At 41.4% G+C, this 13,535-nt stretch overlaps 1 protein-coding gene across 2 annotated transcripts in view; it reads left to right on the plus strand.

Annotated features, from left to right (window-relative positions):
* Positions 1 to 13,535, plus strand: part of LOC143285023 (putative receptor-type tyrosine-protein phosphatase mosPTP-1) — an 85,617-nt gene that overhangs the window by 13,197 nt on the left and 58,885 nt on the right. The window lies entirely within an intron of this gene.

The following is a 13,535-nucleotide window of genomic DNA, read 5'->3' on the forward strand; positions in this document are numbered from 1 at the left end:
AAGTGGAGGGTGTCACCTTTGTCTGTCTGTCTGGGTGTCGGTATTGTGACAACCCCATTTCTTTCCTAGTCAGTCAGTCTGTTCCCTCTTCTCTCTTCTGTGTGTGTGTCAGTGTGTGTGTCTGTGTCTGTGTGTTTGTTTGTGCTTGTGTTTGTGTTTGTGCTTGCATGATTGTGTTCATGCTCGCACTTGTGAGAGAGAATGTGTAGTAGTACACACACACACACACACACACACACACACACACAGATATATATATATATATATATATATATATATATATATATATATATATATAAGCTGTGTTATTTTGATCTGCTTTCCTATCAGTGTCTGTAGATACACACACACACACACACACACACACACACACACACACACACATATATATATATATATATAACACATATATATATATTTGTATATGTATATATATAATATATATATATACACATAAATACAGTTTCTTCTACCCCCATACCTCATCTTTCTCTCTGTGTGTGTGGTGGGTGGGGGGTTGGTAGGGATGAAGAGAGAGAGAGAGAGAGAATATGATAAACAAAGTTGTCTCATAAATGGGGAATTTGTTCATATAATTTCAATTCTGATTCATGCTTAGCAACTGAATTTTTGTCTTCCTCTTCCTCACACTCACATACATGTATACACACCACCACACCAGATAATACACACATCCACATACACAGACTTACATATTCCTTATTGTTCACTTGGATATTAACTTATTCTTCATTTGTTCACTTCACTTGGGTATGTTACCCCTCATTTGTTTACTTCACTTAGGCATGTTAATAATTTCTTTTTTGTTTATAAGTAAATGCTCAAAGAAAGTAATGACTTGTACAAGACTTAACTAGACACTGGAAAGAATTATTACATTTGTAAAAGAAACAGTTTGCTGGTGATGCTTGATGCAGACCTTCATGGCATATGGCCATTATGCTTCAAAGTATTACATGATTTTTTTTTTTTTTTTTTTTTTTTTTAATAATAATCTGTACCCTTCTTTCTGAAACATCAGTGCAGCAAGACAGAGCTAAACCTTTGTATATGTCTGAGTTTGTATACCACAGTTCCTGCATTCACCAGTGTAGACTTAGAATGATAAATCGACCTGTCAGCCTTTTCATGTGTGACCATTTTTAGCCAGCCGTATTGGCAGCCGTACTTCTTTGGGGTGGAAGTCAGAGACGATAGCAAACCGTTTGTAAAGTCCTACACACACACACACACACACACGCATGCACACACAACTTGTCCCCATTTATGTCCACCTCACTTAAGTTGTCTCATTGGGTAATTTGACACATTTTTTAGGCTTTGACCAGCAGCCTTATCAATAAAAATTTTCCCGCTTAGCTGGACCTCATGCAAGTTGAACACCCCCTCTTCCCTCCCCACTCCACCTGGCCCCCCCACCCCACACCACCCCTCGCTCACACACTTGTAATCATTCATCAGAGGCCAGGACGCCTGACTGGGGTCCCCAGTGAAGGTTTTGGCAGCCAGCTAGCTAGCTGTATGCTTTTTTTGTGTGTGTGGCCTGCACACACTGCTGGTTGTGTGGGTTTGGCCAAAACGACATTGATTTGTTTGCATGCTTCTACCAGTTCTGTGTACCGGGGGAACTCGTCTGTGAAAGCACTCAAGCAGGCCAAAGCTTTGCTTTGAGCAAACGCTCATCTGAAAAGGAAATCATTCAGAGCTTTGCTACAGAAGCACAACAAAGTTGGGTTGTGTTTTTTGTTTGTTTGTTTGTTTTTTTAAGTTTAACAAAAAAGGAAGAGAATTCCAAAAAATAGGGAAAATCTCTGGCAATATAGAATACCAATGCTTTGAAGGTTCCAGGCTGGAATGCTCATGGGAAGAAAGTGTGGAAGTATTGGACTGTTAGTGTTACTCTTTGGGCTAGATTTTTTTTTACTTTAGTTCTCTTTGGTCTAGTCCGTGTATATGTATACACACCACACATGTATGTAAACACTTTGCAGGTATGAGCAGCAGCGAATAGAGGAATCTCTTAATAAGTTTTGTAGAAAAAACACATTTGCAGTATAATCAATATTATAATAATTTTCCAGGGAAATTAAAACAAACAGCAAGAAAGATAATAGTATAGGCTAGTGGTGGAGAATGATCGAGGTAATATTGCTATTAGTATAGCAGAGGGCTTCAGCTTTAATGTGAAAGAAACTATGTCATTGTGTGTATGTATAATATGTATGGATGTATGTGTGCATGCATGTGTAACATTTTCTGTTGTGTGTGATCTGGCAGTCAGCAGAGTGTATATATATATATATATATATATATATATATATATATAACACAAGTCAAGCTGCATAATTATGGTACATATGTGTTGGTATTCATTTGCAAAAGTTTGTGTTTATCAGCTTTATGCAAGACTGAGTGAGCATTGAGGTCTGAGTCCTGCATTCATGATGCATTCAAAAAGTCGAAAACTCAGCTGCCCGTCTTGTATTGAAACACCCTAGTAAGAGTAAGACAGTAAGAGTGACCGTCATTTGGACTCTTCTGAAACAACTCCACTGGTTGCCAGTACTGTCCAGGATTGAATATAAACTCTCCACCCACTGCATTCATGCTTTCTCTGATCATTCACCCATCTTTCTGATCTCCTCACTGTTTACATTCCAGCAATGTTCATCATCAGACGGTTGCATTCCCCAAATTCCCTCTGCTATGACTAGGTCCTTTAGTCAACGATCCTTCACATTCACCACCCAACTTGGGGTCCACTGGAACTCCTTCCTTGCCATATGAATTGGATGCCATTCTTTCTCTGTCTCTGGACCTTGCATTTGGAATGAACTTCCTCTTTCGCTTCATCATGTCTCCGCACTCAGCTCTTTCAAGTCTGGCCATAAAACCCACCTCTTCACAAGATAGCCTACCTACCTGCCTCGTCCTTGTCTTCAGTTTCTTCAGTTTTAGAGTGATACATGCGTGTGAATGACTGGTGTGAAAGCGTTTAGATTTGTCTCTGCACAAGATTCAACACTATATAAATACTATCATTATAATAATAATAATTATTATTATTATGAATTAAGACGCTCCCACTCCCACTCTCAGTCCCAGTATATTTCCAGCCTAAGGACTAACCTCAAGACTCCAGTTCAAAACTGCCTTTGGTTTAATTGACCTGATGCCTGTGACAGTGTGGGGTGTGTGGTTGTTTCTGTTTTCTGAGGTGTTGTGTGGAAGGGATGGAGGGAGAGTGGGACTGATTTTTAGGATGTTGTAAGGTTTTTTTTGTTTTTTATTGTTTGGATGTTGGGATGTATACAGCTGGCTTTGGATGTTCAAGCTGGTTTTGAGGTATTAGCTGTGGACATTTGAGTTTAGTAAACGTACTTTTGATGCAATATCTTGTCATAATTTGTCATGTTTGCTTTCTTTGTTGGACTAATCTGCATGTTTTGATGGATGATATTTTTTTTTATTGGAACCATTGTAACTGTGAGGTGCTTAGAGCAGAATCATTTTAATACTAATAGGCACTACATATGAACTTATTCTTGTTTATTATTATTAAATGCACACACACACAACACACACACACACACACACACACACACACACACACACATATATATATATATATATATATATATATATATATATATATGCCAATACAACAATGCAGAAGATAGGGCAACAAAAACAACAAAAAACAAACAAACAAAAAAATAAACAAACCCGAAACAAACAAAAAACACAAAAAACAAAACAAAATAAAGCCAAAAAACCCCCCCCAAAAAAACACAAGCACCACACACAAACACACAGACACAGACACACACCAAAACAAAATAAAATAGAATAACAAACAAACAGAACCTACTACTAATCATAATCTGATTCAGTCAACGTGTGAAGAATGTTCACAATCTTCTACAACTTTTTACTATGTATAAAAATAAATCTATGGAAGTGAACATAAATTTCAGAAACTATATGACAGGTGATGTATAGCTTTAGATTACTTATATTACCCACCTAAACCATTCCCCGCTCCCAGTCCTGGCCGTCTCCAGCGCCTTAATTCAGTTGGACAAAAATGGTGAATTTGGCCTGTTCTTCCCCAGCTCTAGTTTGTGCACCAGGGGCATGTCTTCCAGAAGGAACGGTATTGATCATGTCTCTTTCGGGGAATCTCCTTTACAACCCCGGCAACATCCGTGGGTGATCTTTTGTAACCATTGTTTGAAAGGGAACTTTTCTGATGTCATCTGTCTGCCTGTGTTTATGACCAGGGCGTAGTGACGTTGTGGCTGTATGTGTAGGGGGTATGGATTTGACAGGAGGCTGTTTTGAGTGTCTTCAGAGGGCACAGAGAGAGAGAGGGGGGGGGGGAGATTTATAATGACTTGGTGGAGGAGTTGGAATGCCTTTATTTTATGGTTCTCTCTCCGTGAGCAAAAATATTTGAGCAAGAGTTTCCTTTTAGTAATATTGCCATCAATCTTTACGCTTTAGGGCACCTTTTTCATCAAGGGAACTCATTTTGTGTTTCAAGAAATAAGCTGCAAATGCTTCATATATAATTTGTTTGTTTGTTTGTTGGCTGTTTTTTTTTTTTTTTTTTTTGTTGTTTTTTTTTTTGGTGGGGAGGAGTGGGGGTTATTTTGCATTGTTTAAATTGTAAGTAAGTAAACTGTCTTTCAGTTTCAGTCTTTCTTTCATTCATAAGTCAAATCCTTTCTCTAGGAGAGAGAGAGAGAGGGGGGGGGGGGGGGGGAGAGATGAAGCTGGATCGAGACAGTGACAGAGACAGCTAGAGAGACATGTCAGAGAGACACAGAAGGAAAGATGCTGTGTGGATTTACTGCTCTTTTGGAATTAATTTCCAAATGGATCAGTATCAGTATCAGTAGCTCAAGGAGGCGTCACTGCGTTCAGTCAAATCCATGTACGCTACACCACATCTGCCAAGCGGATGCCTGACCAACAGCGTAACCCAACGCGTTTAGTCAGGCCTTGAAAAAAAAACACATTTTAAAATAAAATAAAATAAATACATAAATAAATAAATGCATAAATAAGTAATTAAAATAAAATAACACACACACACACACACACACACACACACACACACACACACACACACACACAAAAGGATGAATAAAGGTGTATTTTATCGTATTTGTATGTGTGTAAAACTGATGTCACACACATGCACATAAGCACACCTGCGTGCATGCAAATGCTCATGAACAAACTCGCACACACACACACACACACACACACACACACACACACACACACACAGAGTGTGAGCAGTCTTTCAGTTTCACCCTGCTTGCCAAACTGGACCAAAGGGGAAACCAGTTCTGTCAAGCACCCTTTGATGCCAACTGAGGCCAGTGACCTGACCCAGTCGTTTGGCCAGACCTGGACCACAGAGTATTTATAGGTTGGAGACTGCTCTGCGTCTGTGTCTAACACTTTCATGCCACAGTGCTGTATACTGAGGCTCGACAGTATTGCTGAACTTTTTTTCATTTCAAAAGTATTAAGGGTTATAAATCAGTGCAACACATAGTAAGGTTTATGCATGCACATATATGCACACGCACACACACACACAGAGACACACACACACACACGCATGCGCACTCTCTCTCTCTCTCTCTCTCTCTCTCTCACACACACACACACACACTCACGGCTCTCCATGATCAGCCCACAGTTATTTTTGTGAATACCATGTGACCCCGAAATGTAAGTGCCAGCACTCTCGCACACATGTGCGCGTGCACACACACACTCTCTCTTTCTCTCTCTCTCTTTCTCTCTCTCTCTTTCTCTCTCTCTCTCTCTCTCTCTCTCTCTCTCTCTCTCTCTCTCTCTCTCTGTCCATGTTGCAGTGCTCGTATCACACATGCATGCAACCCTTGTCTTATGCAAGCCATCTACAAATGAACCACGTGATAGAGGTGAGCACCAGATACCACAGGAGTGGAGGATGTGGAGTGCTGCTTGCAGAGCATGGCACATCTGGTCAAGGGCTAGCCTTTAACTAACTAAGAGATGCATACAGTTACATCATTAGCATGGGCAAATCCTGAGAAGAGAGTCTGGGAGTGTTACGATAGGTCATGTGGTGTGGAACTGGGGCAGTCTGAGAAGCTGTTGAGGACTTTCTTCCTTATCCATGCCATCTGCCTGGGAAAGACTTGAGGGAAAAAAAATGAATGCCTTAAGAGTTAGACAAGTTAGAGCTTGCTTTGGGGAGTCTTTGCAAGAAATGTGGGGCAACATGAAAATGGGTTGTCTTTATTATTTGACAGTGTGAGTTAATGAACCTATACTGGCTATAGTCTTATCCCATAATTGGTAATGTGTGAGTGATCTTCAAGTACATATTATGATGTCTCTTCTTCTGCGTTCGTGGGCTGCAACTCCCACGTTCACTCGTATAAATGCGTGTGGGCTTTTACGTGTATGACCGTTTTTACCCCGCCATGTAGGCAGCCATACTCCGCTTTCGGGGGTGTGCATGCTGGGTATGCTCTTGTTTCCATAACCCACCGAACGCTGACATTAATTACAGGATCTTTAACGTGCGTATTTGATCTTCTGCTTGCGTATACACACAAAGGGGGTTCAGGCACTAGCAGGTCTGCACATATGTTGACCTGGGAGATCGTAAAAATCTCCACCCTTTACCCACCAGGCGCCGTCACCATGATTCAAACCCAGGACCCTCAAATTGAAAGTCCATCAATTTAACCATTCAGCTATTGCGCCTGTCATATTATGATGTCAAAAAAGTAAGTAATCAATAAAACACTGATTATTGATACATATACACACAAATGGGATGGAAGTCTGCAAATATTCAGAATAGAGATATTAAAAAAAAAAAAAATCTTCTGTTCACCTGCCTGGCTTCTCAGTTCTGTATTCAAACCCATTCTCATGATCGATTGTGATCTTGATACTCTAACCATCTATTTGTCTCCTGATTTGAAGTTATAGGGCAGTGTGGAATGAATCTATCGTGCCCATGTATTGTTGAAATGAAGCCATTTATGTAGGACCATGATATCCCTGGATATTACAGCATCCTCAGAACGAAATAAGGGAGACAGAAAGAGAGAGAGGGAAAGCATGTGTGCATGTGTATCTGTGTGGTTTATGGCAAGTAACACGACATTTCTTCTTCTTCGAGTTGAGTAGCCACAGTCAGCATGCTGAATTTTTAGTCCCAGTTTTCGCTTGGAGAGATGCTGTATTTTCCCATTGGTGGTGAGAAAAAAAAAGTATTTGCGCACATGAAAATTAATGTTCTCATGTAGTTGATGTACATTGCCTTTTCTCGTCCTCTAATTAGCGTGAGAATACTTTACACTGGGTCGCTAGGAACAATATTGCAGCCTTTCAAAACAGTGCAAGAGAGCGCTGAGCAGGAAAACCCGAAGTTCAAGGGGAATGGCAGTGTAATTTCTCCCATCGTTTTTATTTTTTGTGTATGTACGTGTGTTTGCGGGGGAGGGGGAGGCGGGATGAGGGGGAGGTGCACTTTAGGCAAATGACTGGTGTCGTGTTACCTGGTAACGAGATGGGGGATCGTCACATAAAGTGGCTGCCAGTGTGAATGGACGCGCATGTCACCTTGCCGGGACAGCAGCAATTAGTTCCTGAAGGGGCAACTGAGAACAGTTGTTGAGATGTAAAGGTTGGCAAAGGGGGGCAGAGGAGGTGGTGGAGGGGGAGGTATTCTGGGAGGGAGAGAAAGGGGGTGGAGGGAAAGGGGGCGGGGGAGCGGTTGGAAAGGAGAAAAGGAGGAAGTGTGATTCAGCTGGGGACCAGTATTCTTTATGGTTTGTTTTCACTCCATTTCGAGGAGTAATGACAACATTAACCTGGTTTCTCTCTCTCTCTCTCTCTCTCTCTCTCTCTATATATATATATATATATATAATATTCTCTCTCTCAGTATAGTATTCACTCTCTCTCTCATTCTCTCTGTCTCTGTCTGTCTGCCTATCTTGGTCTTAATGCCTGTGACAGTGCCTGGCAGATCCACACACATACACATGCACGCACACATACACGTGAATGCACACGCTCATGCTCACACACACACAGAGTTAATTCAAGGGATAATGAATGGTGTGACTCACTAGGAAAAGCTACCACACAACAAATTGATACTGTTCACGCTGCTGACTTTATAAGGGGGATGGGCACATCAAGCGCATAGTTTAGGTGCTGTATAAGCATCTGTGTCAATCAGTCAGTGACTTCCCAGTTAACTCTCTCCATACGAACGGCGAAAGAGACGACGTTAACAGCGTTTCACCCCAATTACCACCATCAAAATATTGCAAGCGGAAGGCTCTTATACTGAAGAGGTGAATATTGACAAAGAATACCACAATTCTGATGACAGAAGCTAAAGGTTGGGTCATTGAGACACCCACTGGACATCCGAAGGGTCTGTGTAGAGGAGAAGAGAGGGCTGGCCGTACTGAGTGAGTTAATTTGACAGTGGTGGGTACTGTGTTGCCATTGTTTAACCATTTTGTGCTGCTTCTTCCCCATCCTCCCCTCTCCCTGTGTCGTTTTCACATGAGGGTGTGTCTCCTCTCCTTCCTTCTCCTCACTGACTTCCAGTGGACATGCACACACATTTACTACCATACACATGCCTATAGTGTACGCACTCGCATGACTATAGTGTGCACACTCGCACACACATGCATGCACACACACACACATGCGCTCACACACCCTCCCCATTCCTCCCCCCCCACCCCCCACACACACTCATACACACGCACACTTGCACATACGTGCATGTATACATGCACACAGAGTTGATCCATTCGATAATGAATAATGTGACTCACCAGGATAAGTTGTAAGGGATTTTTTTTTTTTTTTTTTAATAACACAACAAATTAATACAGTTGATATTGGTGACCCCAGAATGGAAATGACGCATCAAGCACATTGTTTGGCAAGGTTAACTCCCCAATTTATTTGACTGTGACTGGTACTGTGTAGCCATTGTTTAACCACTGTGTGCTGGCCTCTTCCCCACCCTCCCCTCTCCATGTGTCATTTTGACATCAGGGTCTGTCTTCTCTCCTGCCTTCTCTTCACTGACTTCTTGTGTACATGCATATACATTTACCGCCATATATATATATATATATATATATATATATATATATACACATGACTATAGTATACACACCTGCACACGGATGCATCTGCACACAGGTGGGTGTGCACACACACACACATGCATGCATGCATGCATGCACACGTGCGCACAAACAGAGTAAATCCATGAGATAATGAATAGTGTAATTCATCTACATAAGTTATGCATATGCTACCATACACATGACTATGTTATACTTTTTATGACTATATATTGACTATGTCTATTATGCATTATTATGATTATACACACACATACTCGCGTGCGCGCGCGCACACACACACGCACGCACACACACATACACACAAATGTCAAATAACTGATTGCAATAAGCTCATCAATATAGACATGCTATCGAAATGCAGCCCATGGACTCGTATGGTAGGGACTCACATCACTGCACTGAATACCAGGCGCAAGAACATGCAGAACCTGGACTCAAACCTCACTTCCAACTTACAGCATTTCACATGTCAAAGCATTCACACACATGTATACACAAATGCGCGCACGCACGCGCGCGCACACACACGCACACACACACACACACACACACACACTCATATGCATGCACATACTTATGCACATGTACACACATTTAAACTCCCAGCACACACACATTCACACACACACACACATTATTGCATGCACATGCATGCATGCATGCATACACACACACACACACACACACACACACACACACACACACACACACACACACACACACACACAAATGCTGCCACATCAGCAAAAAAAAAAAAAAAAAAAAATCACTCAGTTACACCCCTCCCCCCGCCCCCTTCCACCTTCCCTCCCCCCTCCACACACACACACACACACACACACACACACACCAAATAAAAAATTTTAAAAAAGACACAAAAAAAACCCCACCAAAAAACTACTCCCCAAACCTGTGTGTCTGGTGAATCCATGTTCCCTGGGTAACACAGTCTCCTCCCTTCACATGGGGATGATCAAGAAGATTCAAGTGCTGTTAAACAGAGTGTAAACAGACTACAGACTCCTGTCAGTGTTTCCCTTCTATCTGATGTCTGGCAAAAACCCCATGGATGATGTTGGGAGGAAAAGAAATTTATCTCGATGAAGAAAGTAGACCAGAGGATATATGGGGAGATGTGGTGGTGGGGGTGGGTGGAGGACTGTGAAGGAAAAAGGCAGCTCTGTAGTCTCCTGTTTCACTTTTATTTTCCCCTTCACTTCTTTAAAAAAAAAAATAAATAAATAAAAAATTTAAAAAAACCGACTTAGATGGAAATCTTGAAATGATGCAAACAGAGAAGACAAATCTGGGAGAGAGGTGTTGGATTGAAGTTGTGCATAGAGAGAGAGAGAGAGACAGAGACAGAGATAGGAAAAGAAAGAGAGAGAGAGGTGAAGGGGGTTTAGGGGGCGAGGTTGCAGAGTTATTCAACTCAAGAGCAGAAGTACATTTGGAATATTAAATATTGATCTCAGACATTTGGAGTATATGTACATATATATCTATGGCTGCATTGTTCAGAAAAGGAAGGAGAGAGGGTGGAAGGAGAGAGGGGGAAGGGGAGGGAATGGTGCTCGTAGAAGCTGACAAAATCCTTTTTTTTCTTCTTCTTCTTCTTCTTTTTTTAAAATTTAATTTTATTTATTTTATTTATTTTTTATATTGAGGGGGAAGTTTATGGACAGACTCTTGAATTTCGGGGGTGGGGTGGGGGGGCTCTTGCCCTTCTGCAAGAGGGCAAGAAGTCAATGTCTTCAGGTCTTCAGGTAATACAGTTGTCAACACACATGCACACACACACACACACACACACACACACACACACACACACACACACACACACGCACACACACACTCAACACACACAACACACACACACACACACACACTCAACACACACACACACACACACAACACACACAACACACCCACACCCACATCCACCCATCCACCCACCCACCCACCCACCACCACAACCACAACCACAAAATTCCCTGTGGACCACTGGCACCCTAGTTGTGGCAGGATGGGCCAGGCTGTAGCTGTTTGTATGGGGTGTTTTGGACAAGCAGGGAAGGGGAGCAGTGCCACTGCAGTGGTGCAGAAGATGAGGCAGAATCTGTTTGTATGGGGTGTTTTGGACAAGCAGGAAAGGGGAGCAGTGCCACTACAGTGGTGCAGAAGATGAGGCAGAAGCTGTTTGTATGGGGTGTTTTGGACAAGCAGGAAAGGGGAGCAGTGCCACTACAGTGGTGCAGAAGATGAGGCAGAAGCTGTTTGTATGGGGTGTTTTGGACAAGCAGGGAAGGGGAGCAGTGCCACTACAGTGGTGCAGAAGATGAGGCAGAAAGCTGAGAAACAACAACTGGAAACTTGTGCATCGTTTAAGATATGATAAGATAAGAATAACTTTATTATCTCCAAATGGAGAAATTTGGTCAGGTGCATTGTCACAACATAGACAAGTAAACAACATGGGGACCATAACTGTAAAAGTCAACAACAGCTTTTACGAATATTACGAAGATACAAATGTAAAAAATATCTTAAACACCGTTTCATACATACATCCACACACTGCAGGTAATAACGAGTATCCTTAATGTAAAAACAGAAAGAATTAAGAAACATTATTTGAATATAATTATAAACATAGCCCACTATACTGCACATTGATTATAATAGACAGATAAGATAAGAATAAAGATACGTTACGGAAAACCGCAACCAGATAATCAGCACCCACCCGCACCCACCCACCCCCCACCCACCCCACACACGCGGATTACTTGATTAAACAAGAGTAATAAACATATGTTTTCAAATAAAAGCATTTCACATATTCGCTTTTAAAAACATTGCAATTAATTATTACATCGTAATTATTAACAGAAATATATTTTGAATATGGACGTTAGCGACGAGTAACAACAATGACCACAAACAACAACGTTCATGTGTTATATAGTATGTCAGTTAAAAAGACCATTTTAAAGAAGTAAAGTAAGCTTGATTTACACCGACTGTAGTCAAATTTATAGTGGGAGAAAAGGGGGACACATGCTCGCGTGCACTCACAAAACTCTCTCTCTCTCTCTCTCTCTCTCTCTCTCTCTCTCTCTCTCTCTCTCTCTCTCTCTCTCTGTGACTATCTCAGTATCTTGTCTGTCTGTCTCTCACAAAAAACAACAACTGAGAGATGGAAAGAAAACTAAAGTGAAGGCATGAAGAAAGCGAGTCTGAAGATGAGGCATGTAAACAAGACACTGGACTCTGAGAAAAGGGACAGGTAGCCCTGTGTATTTGTATGGTGGAAAGGATAAGCATAAGGTGGTGAGTTGTGAAAAATAGAGTGGAGAGAGTTCACTGACCTGCTCTTACGTCTCAGTAAGAGTTTTTATGGAATGCCGCTTGTCCACAAGCTATGCATCATGTAGGTTTTTTTGGTCTTTTTTTTTTTCTCGGGAGGGGAGGGGGGGGGGGGGGGGGGGGGGGACAATGAAGCTGACACAAACTGTGGAGAATTCCACTGTCTCTGATTTTGTTTGTTCTGGTAGTGTTCGCTCCATAGTCTTAGGTTTTCTTTGATGTTTTGTATGCTTTCCTTGATATTTTCTCCTTCGTCCCCTACCTTCACTAAAAGAAAAGAAGAAGGAAAAAAAAAAAAAGTATGACTTGTGAGTTAGGTGTCTGAACTGAGAATTTCTAGCAACTGAGAACTTTCCAGGTTGATTGGTTTGGTCCACGTCAGGTTTTCTCTGTGTGCACATACCTTTTATACAATCTTCCATGCTCCTTTTTGCTTCTGTCAAGAAATATGTTTTACAGATCATCTCTCTCTCTCTCTCTCTCTCTCTCTCTCTCTGTATTAGAAAATATGTTTCCAACCCTCCAGGACAGTGGGGTATGCAGTCTGTACAACCTTCCCAGCCTGGGAAGTTTTAGCTGTGCGGCAGGATTTTTGGATGATTTACAATTAAAGAAGAAGAAAAAATGATAGGTTGCACTGATTTCTTACATATTTCTTCATCTTGAAATGTTTGAAATGAATGTTTTAAGATATTATCATCATTTTGAGATCAAAGTGCATGTTTATGGCTTGGAATAATTCCTTTATTTTTTGCCTATGCATCGACGCCGTGGCCATTATCATTAAAAAGCAACAGCAACAAAAGACAAAAATAAAAAGCACCTCAAAATTGCATGAAAATCCATCCGAGTTGTATCCCTTCCCTAGTAGCATTTTCATGGTAAAAACGTTGAACAGTCGGCTTCTTCAGTCAGTAGTGATGTTCAAACAGT

This window comes from Babylonia areolata, chromosome 8 (genome assembly GCF_041734735.1).
Source record: "Babylonia areolata isolate BAREFJ2019XMU chromosome 8, ASM4173473v1, whole genome shotgun sequence".
Classification (NCBI taxonomy): Eukaryota; Metazoa; Mollusca; class Gastropoda; order Neogastropoda; family Buccinidae; genus Babylonia; species Babylonia areolata.